The sequence below is a fragment of the Chiloscyllium plagiosum genome, chromosome 31, assembly GCF_004010195.1.
Source record: "Chiloscyllium plagiosum isolate BGI_BamShark_2017 chromosome 31, ASM401019v2, whole genome shotgun sequence".
In the NCBI taxonomy this organism is placed as follows: Eukaryota; Metazoa; Chordata; class Chondrichthyes; order Orectolobiformes; family Hemiscylliidae; genus Chiloscyllium; species Chiloscyllium plagiosum.
In genome coordinates this window covers 32,004,498-32,018,388 of record NC_057740.1, presented here as the reverse complement: position 1 = coordinate 32,018,388, position 13,891 = coordinate 32,004,498, and the positions used below count along the sequence as shown (strand labels likewise).

Below are 13,891 nucleotides of genomic sequence, written 5' to 3'. Positions count from 1 at the left end.
CGAATACTGCCAATAACTGTAGGAAGATGGAAAATACTTATACCAGACTTGGAAAAACCTGCTTCAGTAATGCTAACTTTCATTTCATTAAAGATCAAGTTCTGAATAACAGGAAACCATCTTTAACAATGAATTGAATTCTTGGTAGTTCATAATATAAATCTGTTCTTTAGTTGAATTGCTGCCAGTTGTATAAAACTCTCAGGTCTCTTGAAGCTGATGTAGAACTGGAGATAAGCTTATGTCATAAATTGGTAATTGCTTGGAAAGAAGAAGACAGACAGTAAGGATAAGTAGTTTGTTCTGTGATTGGCAGGATGTCACAAGTGATGTACCTCTGGGATCTTTATTGGTGCCTCAGCTTTAAATAAGTATGCTAATGGCTTGGAGAAAGACATAGGGATTATACTTTCAAGTTGAAAGATGCACTAATTATGGGGCAAATTCACATGTGGATAGAAGGAGATCAAGGTATATAATCTCAGATTCAATGGGCAGAATCTAATGCAATCTCTGAAAGTGGGAAGCAAGACAGGCAAACGTAATTGGGCAGCAAGTCAAAATTCAACATCTCAATAACAGGATGATGTTTTGCACTGATGTTTTTCGAAATTTATAGGTGGGTTGAGCTTGCGATGACAAGGTCAGGAAGTCCCTTTGCATGTACTTGTACCTCATGAATGCTCATTAAAAGACCAGTTCCCAGAATTAAATTTCTTTTACCAATAGTGTTAGAGGCCCATTCAGAATGTAAAGCCAATATATATGATTAAAGCAAGGCCTTCAGTTGACCTTTCTGCAAATTCCATTAATCCAGGTCATGGATACGTTGAGTTGATTACTGACCGATTTTCTGCCGTGAGTCCTATCAGTTCCCATCATTTGACAGTGCTCTAGAAATGTGAAAATAGCAAGTTTTATTCGATTCTTATTTATTATTGCTGCCCATTAGAAAATAGATTTCTTGGTTACTGATATTGTTTGCTTGCTGCCAGTAGGCAATATACCCAGTAAATCAAAACAGATCTGAATCCATCAACAGTATCTATTTTTAATAGCAGTTAGTATACATCAGACAAAGCTCTATAAATCATACATAACACAAACAACTTTGATAGAGCTTTCATAGTTGTTCATTTCAGAAAGTGTTTCCAAGGGAACCACCAGTATACTCATCATTATCTCATGTTTCCAACGTAGTTCATAGATTTCTGTTCAAATCTGGCTGGTTAGCCTGAAATTGAAGGAGCAATTCTTCAAAGTTGATGTGTTAAAAAGTATGCTGCATTGTAAGTTCATTTTGCTAAGTACCCAAAGTTGCCCTCATTTTCCAGAAATCACCAGGGTAGGTTGTTGCTAATGACTATGTTCTCCCCAAAGTGTTGATATTTTTAAGTAAAAATGGCCTGGATTTTCCTGTGTGGAGATGGCAAGGGACCGTTGCTGGAGATATTTCCCAATGCCTGTCCCTATTTTGTCGCTTAACTATTCTGTCAAATTAATCCTGGGAAAAGGGTAAAAGGGAATAGAGTTGACAGTGTTAAGTAATTATTTCAACTTTGAGGCAAACCATGGACTAAATAAGAAAGCACAAGTGCTCCTTGATCCCTTCTTCCTCCTAAACATGCTGCACAAACAAACAAAAAAAAAGTTGGATTTAGGTAGCACATTCCATGCTTTAGAAAGGTGCAGTAATAACACTTCAAAAATAAAGAGCAGTGACTATTATGTAGGCATACCTTGAAACAGTTTTTATATACACAGTTCAGCAGGAAACCAAAGGTGAATGTCACACAAATTGATCAGTGGATTTGTTTTCATTTGAGGTTGTAATGTTGGTCAGGTCACCAAATGGATTTTTAAATCTTTAAATAGTGGCAGTGGCAAGTATTTAATTGACCACTAAAGGGCTATAATTGCTGGCATGAAAACCCTAATGGACCTTCTTGCCTAATGGTTAATTGGTCTTGTGGTGAGACATGGATGAGTTTCTTTTCAATGAAAGTTCACCCAATTATTTCCCTTTCTCACCACCCTGCTCATACCTCCAGTGAACCAAAACTTCTACTCAGTCTTGACAAAGTGCTGCAGTTAACTTGTGACATTGTAATTCATAAATGAGATGTCTAGAACCCAGAAAGGTAAGTGAGAAACCTTGCAATAACATGTTAAATCTTATTTACTCCCATTGATTGGCTGCTAATTAACCTGACCTGTCATCTAATTATCCTGTACTAACCATAACTATGATTAGTCATTTGGGTTGTTTCAAGAATTCTTTTAAATTGAAAATCTAAGGGTTATGATCCACTGTGCAAAACAATGCAAAAGGTTGTAAATAAGAACAGGAGTAGCCCATTCAGTCTGTCAGTTCTGTTTTGACGTTCAGTAAGTAAAGTCACCATAGTCACAGAGAACTGTGGATCTGCTGTCTCAGAGAAAGAGAGAAAGGTAACTGGTGCTAGTTTAACCTGACGGTCACCTTGCCTCAGGCTAAGGGAGGGGTTGAGAACGAGGGACTGTTATGATAACCTCAATCAGTATGGGAATTGAACCCACACTGTTAGTGTCACTCTGTGGTCCAAACCAGCCATTCCAGCAAAATGAACTAACTGACCCCCAATTAACACAATCATGGCTGATCAAGCATTTTAATGCCTTTTACCTACACTATCCCCACAACCCTTAATGTGACTGGCAATCAGTAATCAGTATGGGTGGGTTGCGCTTCGGCGGGTCGGTGTGGACTTGCAGGGCCGAAGGGCCTGTTTCAACACTGTAATGTAATCTAATCTAATCTATCAATTTCTACTGTAAACATGCTCGAGGATTGAGCTTCTACAGCCCTTCAGAGAATTCTAAGCATTCACACACCTCTAAGGAAAATTTTCTCCTGATCTTGGTCTGAAATGGCATCCCCTTTTTTTCTAAATTGTGTCCTCTGATTCTAGACTCCCCAAACAAGGGAAACACCCTACCTGCATCTACCCTGTCAATCCCTTTTAAGTCTCAATGAAGTTCTCTTTCATTCTTATGAACTATAGATAATACAAGCTCAGTTTATCGAATCTCCCTTCGTAAGGTGTAAATCAAGATTGAGTAACTGAGGGACGGGTGATTAATGAGAAACTTGGGTTTGAAATAAAAGGCGCAAGATTATAAGAGAAAGGAAAGATCAAGAGGTTAATTCGAGGTCCTGGGAGAGAATGACTAACTATGTTATAGAGTCATAGATGTCCATCATGGAAACAGATCCTTAGCTCCAACTCGTCCAAGCTGACCAGATATCCTAAATTAATCTAGTCCCATTTGCTAGCACTTGGCCCATACCCCTTTTAAACCCTTTCTAATCGTGTAACCATCCAGATGCCTTTTAAATATTGTAATTGGATCAGCCTCCTTGTGGGACGACTATTGGTTTTAATATCTTGAGGATCCAGTGATTCATTTGTAATTGAGGAATGTTGAAAGACATACAGAATGGAGTAAAATTATAAAACAAAGTGACATGTAAAAGAAAATTAAAGGAAAAAACTGTATATTTGTGTTATATAACACATGAACAAAGTCAAACTATAAATGTACATCTTGGGGGAATAACCAATCTAATTTGCTGTCACCATTAAATGAGAGGGATTACCTGGGGCTAAATAAAAATCATTTGTGGCTTGAAATTCCTTTGATGCCCCATTATTATTGTTCCTATTATTAGTGCACTGGTTAACTTGTGGCTTGTTAAGTTCCTGGATGATCTATATTAGTCAGAGTCATACAGCACAGAAATAAACCATTTGGTCCAACTCTTCCTTGCTGATAAGATATCCTAAACTAATCTAGTCCTATTTTCCAGCATTTGGCCCAAATCTAAACCCTTCAGTAAGTTGTTGACTGAAAGAATTAATGATTTCATTCAGCCAAGGCAATCTGGAATTTGATGTGTTCATCAGCCAATTCAAAGTGGTACGTAAAGGAGCTTTAAGTCCCAATAAAAGAAATGACTGAGCAAAGTTTCTTCTCTCTTCTATTTAGAAGATCATTATTTTCCAGCATGTTACAAGTTTACAAAATTCTGACCTTTAAGTACACATCAGGTGCATTTTTGGAAATAAACCATTTAGTGTAGTGGTTAGTTTGTGTTAAAATTTAATTTATTGGCCAATCCAAATGAAGAAACTGGCTATAATTCAAAGAACTTTTAAAGTAGTTAGCTGAAAAGCTTTAGGCCACAAATTAGTTCATGGCATGACTAGTGTCTCTTAAGTGTTTGTTCTCCCTATTCTGCTAACTGTTTTGTCTTGCTCAATTAAACTGTGCTGTAGCATGTTCCACCATTCAATGCACTATCCTCTCCAGCTAGCAAAAAGTTTGTCAATTTGGAAATTACATTTAAGTTTAAGAAAGAAACCAGGAAATAAAAAAGCTGAAATAAGTAAAAGTGACCATCAATATAGTTATAAAAACACAACTTGTTGTTCAGTTCCTTTGGAATTGAAACTTACCATTGTATCTGGTCTGAGCCGAGATATGGCTTTAGTTGCACATAACTGTCATTGACCTTAACCTGCCTTCTGAAGGAATTAGATATAGTTCTTTGGGCTTTGGGGATCAAACTTAACAGGATACTAAGTTGCATGACAGCTACGATCATATTGAATAGGAGACAGTGAGGTCTGCAGATGCTAGAGATCAGAGTTGGGAGTGTATTACTGGAAAAGCACAGCAGGTGAAGCAGCATCCGAGGAGCAGGAAAATCGACATTTCGGGCCAGAGCCCTTCATCAGGAATAGAATTGGGCTCTGGCCTGAAATGTCAATTTTCCTGCTTCTTGGATGCTGCCTGACCTGCTGTGCTTTTCCAGCAACACACTCTCAACTAACGATCATATTGAATGGCAGATCAGACTTTAAGGGCCGAATGGCTGACTACTGCTCCTGGTTTTTATGTCTCTATGAAGTGTCCTGTTGTTGTCATTTAAATAGAAGGCCCACCACTAACTTTTGTAGCAGCTGGAGATGCATAATAAATACAAGCCACAGCATTGAAGCCCACATTCTAAGAATGATTTTTTTTTTTAAAAACGATCTCGCATTTATCAGGCTTTAACTTTGCCTCTCCCAGGATTGGTGAACCATCTGCCACATCAACTTTGAAGCAGAGAAGTCTTAATGTTTTCTATTCAATGTTAAATTTCTGCTCTGGTTTCCTTGTGCTGAATTCTATTGGGCCTTAACGAGCGCGGTGGGAGATGGCGACCTGGTTGGTGAAACTGAAATATTGGGAAGAGAATGGTATGCTCATTGGCATTATATCATGGAAAAAGGAAGGCAGTGATGGGGAAGGTGAAAGATGGCCCCAACACCAATGGCTATTTGTGCCCCTCCGTTGAACAGTTAAGATCATACCTGCCACTGTTGGCAGTTTAGCAGCTTCTTCACCTGGGTAGTGCCCTGTGGTCTCATGATAAAGTCCTTCAAATTGGGAAATTTGTTATCCATAGAAGGCCCCTCCCCCAAAGCTAATGGCTGCTCCCATGGCAACAATTCCAAACCCTCACCTCCACCCACATTACTCTTGATACTGCTGCTCTGCCCTGCTCTGTGAAATTTAACTGTCTAAGGTTTGGTCTTTCAACTTCGTTAGCAATCATTCCATATCAAACTCAATGAAATTATTATATCTGAGAATTTAATCTCTGACATGGTAGTAAAGAACTTTGTGTCTCAGGGCATTTTCATTTTTATCCAGTTCTATTGTGATATATTTCAATAGGCAAACAGTAATTAATCACACGCCCCTTTACCCATTTCACTTGGAAAGAGATCCTCAAAGCTCTTTCATATGCAAAGGCAATCCTATTATATATCACCTTGCTCAATATTTGTGTCACAAGCAGTAAAATAGAAATGCTTTGAGAAGGCATAATCACAAGAGCAAAGCTCAAATATTTTATTAGCCTCAAATGGAACATTCTACAATATATCAATCAGCATAGTGTGCATTAATTTAAACTTTTTTGTGTGTGTTTTTGCTTTTCTGTCTGGAATATAATGATAAACAGTAATGTACATCTGAGATTATTTTGTCAGTTGAACATTGTACCACATCATTTTAACAGCAGTTCATGTTGCATTTTATGTGGGACTATCCTTTCTTTCTTAGAAATGGGACAGGACTGGTGTTCCATTTGTTTATCTAAAAAGCAATCAAAAGATCAGCTCCTTTTATCAGAAGACACAGGAGGTGAATCTTCCATATAAGGTTCTACCCATGGCAATGGTTTCATACATGAAGTATTACTACTAATTGTTGAGCCAGCATCTTTTTGATGCTCAAGAATTGATGAAACACAGATAATGCATTAGCATTACTTTTTAGCTAGGTATAGACTGAACTAAAATAATTAGCACAAAAGTCCTCGCCTTCTAAAAGAGGATGTTAATGTGTTTGTTCTTTTTGTATTTTTTTTATAACATTGAATATTCATTTTAGTTAATTGAGAAAATTAAATGGAAACAATTTAAAAGTTACAAATTTATCAGTGAAATTGATCTTTAATAATATAGGACACTAAAAGGGCAGTGAATTAGTGTATACAAAAAAACAGAAGATGTAAGCCCCTTGAGCCTCTCTACCATTTCAACCAGATCTGATTGATTGAACATTTTTCCTCAACTTCTAGTTTTAGATTGCTCCATAAATCTGTTGATTTCCTTGATGCCCAAAAGGTGTTACTCATTAGAACTAATAGGTTGGTAATTGGGCCATTTGTAAGGCTTTAGATCCACTCAAATTTGGGTGTGTCAAAATGGAACTGCTTATATTCAGAGTAAAGTTAAAACATGAGGTTATAGTCCAACAGGTTTATTTGGGAGCACTAGCTTTCGGAACGCTGCTCCTTCATTGGGTGGTTGTGGAGTAGGACCATAAGACACAGAATTTATAGGAAAAGATTACAGTGTCATCCAACTGAAATTATGTATTGAACAAGCCTAGATTGTTGTTAAGTCTCCCATCTTTTAGAATGGGTTTGTAGGTTTCAGTTCATTAAATTTGTAAATCCCAGAACTACTTTTAAGTCACATTCTCAAGATAAGTTAAGGTTTGAAGAAAAAGAAGGGACATCTTAGCTCAGATTGGTTCTATTTCCAAAGTGAAATTTATAAAAACATTATATGGATTGAATGCCTGCATTGACTGCCTGCAGATTGCACATTTTTTGAGCAAAATAGAATGTACCTGCAAATATAATTCTGCAAAAACAAATTCATCCCATAGACTGTGTGTGCATGCATGAGAAAGAGTCTTTGCATGAGAGTGAGAGTGTGCACGAGAGAGTGTGTTTCTGTATGCAAGCTTGATAGAGTGTACGAGTGTGATGGAGTATGTCCTGCTCCATAAATACCTGATGAAGGAGCAGCGCTCTGAAAGGTAGTGTTTCTAAATAAATCTGTTGGACTATAACCTGATGTTGTTATTTTTAACTTTGTGAACCCTAGTCCAAAACTGACTCCATCATATTCTGTGTATTCACAGATGATCTATCACTTACCATTTTATGACTGTGATAGTTGATTCATACCTGATTCAAACAAGTGAGCTTTCATAGACAAATTATAGTAATGCTTAAAGTTAACAATGTGGCCAACCAGATTTTTAAAATCCTATTTGAGACCATGATGATTCTCCAGCTTTCTCACCTTCCTCCCCCTCTACTCCAAAATCAGATGTGATTCTCCATTTTTGGGCATTTTACTTACTTTGTTAGTTTATGCCCATCGTACATAGGAAAATAAGGACAAGAAAAGACCAATTTGGTGCATTGATATTGTAACAAGGTCAACCAGGTGGTCCTCATAGAATCTGAGTTCCCTGATTGAGGCTGTTAATCTGATCCAATCAGGGTGACCTGGCTGACAAAAATAAAGTGGAGCATACGGGGGCTTGCTGGGTCTGTATTGTCTACACTTTTGTATGTAACAGTATTGTCTCATGTACAAATGTCCTTGTCATATGTGGAACTGGGATTTGAGGTTTGTCCTCATCTCCCTGTAAAATGATTGAATGGTAGGGTTTGGGGCCTAGCTTTGCTGCTCCTCTCCCTTGTAAAATTGCTGTCTCTTTTGTACAGCTGTAAATGTTTTTTGTAAACTGTTTTGTAATTTGTTTAATAAAATAAAAAAAATAAATAAAGTGGAGCATGCGGGGGCTTGCTGGGTCTGTATTGTCTGCACTTTTGTATGTAACAGTATTGTCTCATGTACAAATGTCATTGTTGCTGTCTTGTCCTATGTGGAACTGGGATTTGAGATTTGTCCTCCTCCCTGTAAACTGGTTGAACGGTAGGGTTTGGGTCCTGGCTTTGCTGTTCCTCTTCCTTGTAAAATTGCTGTTGCATACAGCTGTAAATGTTAACTGCTTTTTGTAAACTGCGTTTTGTAATTTGTTTAATAAAAAAATAATAAAGTGGAGCATCAGAGGTTCTGTTCATTCAGAGCTGGCTTGAGGGAGATGGATTAGTATCAAGTACTCTCCATGTGTAAATAAAGGGTGACTTGGTGTTTGGTGGAGTTATTTTAGATATGTCCTTGTCACAACCACATGAAACTAGTGTTTCCTCTGCAGTCCACAGCTAAGAATTGTGTGCGTATGTAGTCCCTTTTTATCTTTATAGTTACTTAATTTTGAAAATAACCCAATAGCAGAGCTTTATTCTTAAACAAGATAAAGGTTAGTTTATTGCAAAGCAGTGTTGTAAGTTAGTTAATTATTTTTACTTAAGGCGTACAAAGATTAAATGCAGATAAGGGTAAAGTATAAAGATTAAATTTCATTCGGTCATCAAAAATAATGTAGGTCTGTAACTTGCAGTTGAAGTATTGAAGTTGAATTAGCGATTTGTGATGAAGAAGTGAAGTTATTCAGCAGGTATGTTGAATAATCGTCAGTTAAATAATAAAGAATCAATAATCAGACTTTGCCTTTTCAAGTAGGCTCAGGGGCAGTATGTTAGGGGACAGATTGAAATTCTCTTTAAAAAATCCAAAGAACTGCAGATGTTAAATCAGAAACAAAGACAGAAATTGCTGGGAAAATGTAACAGGTCGAGCTGCATCTGTGGAGAGAAATCACAGTTAATGTTTTGGGTCCAGTGACCCTTCAGAACGGATTGCAGCTCAGAAAAGGTCAGTGTATATGATGTTGGAGAAGTGAGGGGAGGGCTAAGGAGTAAACTATAGGTGGATCTCTGGGTGGGGCTAGAGCAGTTGACTGAGGAGGAGTATCAAACAAAGAATGAACAAAGAATGTTACAGCACAGGAACACGCCCTTCAGCCCTCCAAACCCGCACCAATCCAGATCCTCCATTTAAACCTGCCACCTATTTTCTAAGGACCTGTATCCCTTTGCTCCCTGCGCATTCATGTATCTGTCCAGGTACATCTTAAATGGCACAATTGTTCCCACCCCTACTACCTCAGCTGACAACGCATTCCAGGCACCGACCATCCTCTGCATGAAGAACTTTCCACGCATATCTCCTCTAGTAACTGAGTCCTCCACTCTAGGGAAAAATGTTTCTTGCTTGTCACCCTGTCTTCACCTCATTATTTTGTAGGCCTCAATCAGGTCCCCCCAACTTCCTCCTTTCCAATTCCTAATCTACTTGACATCTCCTCATAGCTAGCATCCTCCATACCAGGCAACATCCTGGTGAACCTCCTCTGCACCCTCTCTAAAGCATCCACATTCTTTTGGTGATGTGGCAACCAGAACTGTAAATAGAGTTCCAAATGTGGTGTACCAAAGTCTTAAACAACTGTAACATGACCGGCCAACTCTTCTACTCAATACCCTGTCCAATGTAGGAAAGCATTCTGTATCCCTCCTTGACTACTCTACTGATCCACATTGCCACCTTCAAGGAACAACGGACGTGAACACCCATATCTTTCTGTGCATCAATTTTCTCTGGGACTTTTCCATTTACGGTATAGTTTGCTCTTGAATTTGATGTTCCAAAATGCATCATCTCGCATTTGTCCGGATTGAACTCCATCTGCCATTTTTCTACCCAACTCTCCAATCTAGCTATATTCTGCTGTATCCTCTGACAGTCCTCTTCACTATCTGCTGCTCCACCAGTCTTAGTGTTATCTGCAAACTTGCTAATGAGGCAACCTACACCTTCCTCCAAATCATTTCTGTATATCACAAACAACAGTGGTCCCAGCATGGGTCCCTGTGGAACACCACTGGTCACAGGCCTTCATTTTGAGAAGCTCGCTTCCACTACTACTGTCTCCTGTTGCCCAACTAATTCTCTATCTAGAACACCTTGGACCCCATGTGACCTCACCCTCATCAGCCTACCGTGGGGAACATTCTCAAATGCCTTACTAAAGTCCATGTATATGACATCTACATCACTTCCCTCATTAATTAAATTTGTCACCTCTTCAAAGAATTCTATTAGGTTTGTAAGACAAGGCCTTCTCTGCACAAAACCATGCTGCCTATCATTGATAAGCCCATTTTCTTCCAAATTGGTATATATCCTATCCTTCAGTATCTTCTCCAGTAGCTTCCCTAACATTGACGTCAGGCTCACAGGTCTGTAATTACCTGGATTATCTATGCAATCCTTAAACAAGGGGACAACATTAGCAATTCTCCAGTTCTCTGGGACCTCTCCCATGTTCAAGGATGCTGCAAAGACATCTGTTAAAACCCCAGCTCTCACCGTAGAAGTGAGTTTTGGCAGATACCTTGACAAATACCAGGAGCAACAATGAAAGTAATGATGGTGAACAAGACAAAAAATTAGAACAGATTCTGACAGGATTTCTGTTCTAATCTTTGGTCTTGTTCATTGTCACGCTTCCACAGCCACATCACATTCCTCAGTGACTGCCCATGGCTTAGAGTCATCCCACATGGATTCCAATTCAACTTCCATCCTTCACATTTTGAATCCACCCAGGATCACAGGTAACTCAGTGATGTACGATGCTTCTCAGCCAACAGCTGGTGCCGCATCCTGAGATCCACCTACTATTTCCTCCTTCACCCGACCTCTAACTCTTCTTTAGCATATATATTATACCAATCTTTTCCAAGCTAAAATCAGTTCTGAAGGAGGGTCCTGGACCCAAAACGTTAACTACTTTCTCTCACAAATGCTGTCAGGCCTGCTGTCCAGCAATTTGTTTTTGTTTGAGTGAAATTCTCGTTTCCTTACTAGTTCTGCCAGCGCAGTGACTGCCTTTCAGCAGAACAAAAATTATATTTGGAGGTCTTCCTCTGAGAATTGTAGTGACAGAGCAAAAACTCAGCTCTCACATGCTGTTCATAGTTAACTCAGCTGAGAACTGTGGCCTGGAACTGTCTGTCTCGGTTCTCCTGAGAGCTCTGTGCCATTGTGGCTAGTTTCAACCAAACTTTCGTACAGTTCAAAACTCAAATATGGTTGTTGTTCAACTCCATTGATTTTTAGAACAATCAATGTCAAGGACGTCAAATGTGCTAGACTCTGTTCTAAGTATCAACCTGATTCCTTGCCAAAATATATTATTTTTCACACTTTTAGAAGTTCCAGTTGTGCTGTACAAGACTCATTGAATCTCAGAGGACTTTTTGTAATCCTTTTTAAAGATAAGCATAGTCTGGTTTCCTCTTCTGGCTGACCACCATTGAATCGACAAGAGAAATCAAGAAATTTTTGGCAGCCATTTCTTTTCAGGCTTCTTGTGTCTGTTCTAAAGATAGATTGATTTTTATTTGCAAAATGTCTAATATCATAAGTACCGTGTTTGTGACTTGTCCCATAATTATAGAATCTCTACAGTGTGGAAACAGGCCAGTTGGCCCAACAAGTCCACACTGATCCTCTGAAGAGTAACCCACCTAGACTCATTCCCCTAACAGATTATTCACATCATTCCCAAGACAACAATGAAGCAATCTCTGGGTCTAGAGAGGAAAACAGGCAATATGGACACAAGGGAAGTCAAATTTACTGAATCTCAGGACTGTTAGCTCTGTTGCTTCTAAAATAAAAGCAGAGAAGCAGCAGGAAAAGCTCTTTGTAATTCAATTGATTGGTATATTGAATAAGGCGAAGGCTGCAGTCTCTTACTGTGACAAAAACTATTACAGAGGAAGAAAGTGTGAAGATAAATCTCCTCCTTTTCATTGACTGTGAAAGATTTTTTCAAAATCTAATCTGCCCATACATACGAACAGCATGAACAAATTATTCAGTGAGTAAACTATTATTTTAGTTCAGATTTAACACAAAGATGAAAGCATTAAAAAAGATTCTATAGTTAATTTGAGAACTAGCCAGGAATAAGGTAAAGAATAATTCACATAGATGGCAATTCTTCCATGCCTAGATAGACGGCCCTTAGCTCCTGAGACATTGGAGAGTAGCCAGGCTATTTGGATTATCTGTTTTGTTTTTAATCTATATGTCATCAGGATAGTTTTCAAAATAATCATATTCCATCCCAAATCATTGTACATTGTAATAGGAAAATACAATAACATCTCAAACACACAATATCCTATGATTAACTTAATCAAAGGGGCATCCCAAAATAAGACATATGCATATAATTAAGCATTGAGCACAACAGTACATCTTATTGTTAAGTACCTCAAATTAGTAAATAATCACAAGGATTAATTTCCAGTCTGTGTGCATGGGCTTAGAAGAGTTCTCTGGAGTGCACTACTGTTTTGGCAAAATCCATAATCATTATGCTGTCAGTTTGGTTTTGTGTGTACTGCTCTTACCTCAAAGCGAGATGTGGATTTGAAATTCATCATGAACCTGAGCACAGAATCCACACAGTAAATTGTTTTTTCTCCCTAATGGCTTCCAGATCAGATTTACTCAGTTGTCATCTTTTAAAACAGAGGCTTCGTCTATCTGCTGAGGCAAATGTAACTGGAAAGACAATAGAATTTGGAGAATCTCAGCAGGCCTGGCAGCATCTGTGGAGAGAGAAACAGAGTGAATGTTTTGAATCTGATATGACTCTTTTTTTAGAAATAACAGTTTTTAATCTGTGGACATCCTGTAAATTTTTGGCTTGATAAAAGTGTGGGTGGCATTATTGTTTCAGATCAATTACCATAACTGGAGGAACAGAAATTACAACTTTCAGATGTGAATCTATGTGGTATAGGAGGTTGAACTCCCATTAAAGAATCTTTGTTTTCTCTTAGAGGATTGCGTAACATTGAAATTCCCTGCCTCAGGCAGAGGTGGAGGTGGGTCATTGATTAGTTTTAAGGTGGAGGTAGATTGATCGTTGTTAGGCAATTGAATCAAAGATTATTGAGATTAGATGGAAATGTGGAGTTTGAAACATGATCTTGTTAAATGGCAAAGCAGGCTTGAGGGGCCAAATGGTACCACATGAAGAGTATCAGATCTATATGTCATTGATAATCAGGAAACACACCTCTTCTTTTTCTAAGTTTGTCTTGCTCTAAGTATTACTCAAGAATTCAGAAAATTCCAGTAGTACAGGACTAAAACTTTCTTTGGAATGGGAGACCCAAAATGTTCTCAGTCAAATTCAATACTAAATATAGCACAACATTAGGGCCAGTATATCTCTACACACCCCAGGAAGATTCTCCATGTCTTAATTAATCCAGAAGCAACTTGAGGAAATGACCAGAATAGGAGTTGTTAACCAAACCAACTAAGTGGCGTTCAAACAGGATTATAGTACCCAGACTCAACAGGTCCATCAGGGTATATGTCACCTAAAACAGCCCAATAAACTCACATAACAAGGGAAATCCACACACAGAGAGTTGAGAAGACTAGCCAAATTATCTGAAAGTAGAATTTTCACCAAACTCAGTGCCAACAGA

At 38.4% G+C, this 13,891-nt stretch overlaps 1 long non-coding RNA gene across 2 annotated transcripts; it reads right to left on the bottom strand.

The window, feature by feature from the left end:
- Positions 1-215: 215 nt before the first annotated feature.
- Positions 216-13,250, bottom strand: LOC122565104. 2 transcript variants are annotated; one of them, XR_006316087.1, is made up of 3 exons: positions 13,138-13,250; positions 12,797-12,997; positions 216-893 (listed from the first exon to the last, which is right to left on the bottom strand). It is a non-coding gene; the product is annotated as an uncharacterized LOC122565104 (long non-coding RNA). The 2 variants fall into 2 exon arrangements; XR_006316088.1 differs by lacking the exon at positions 216-893 and adding an exon at positions 1,165-1,234.
- Between the last annotated feature and the right edge of the window lie 641 nt (positions 13,251-13,891).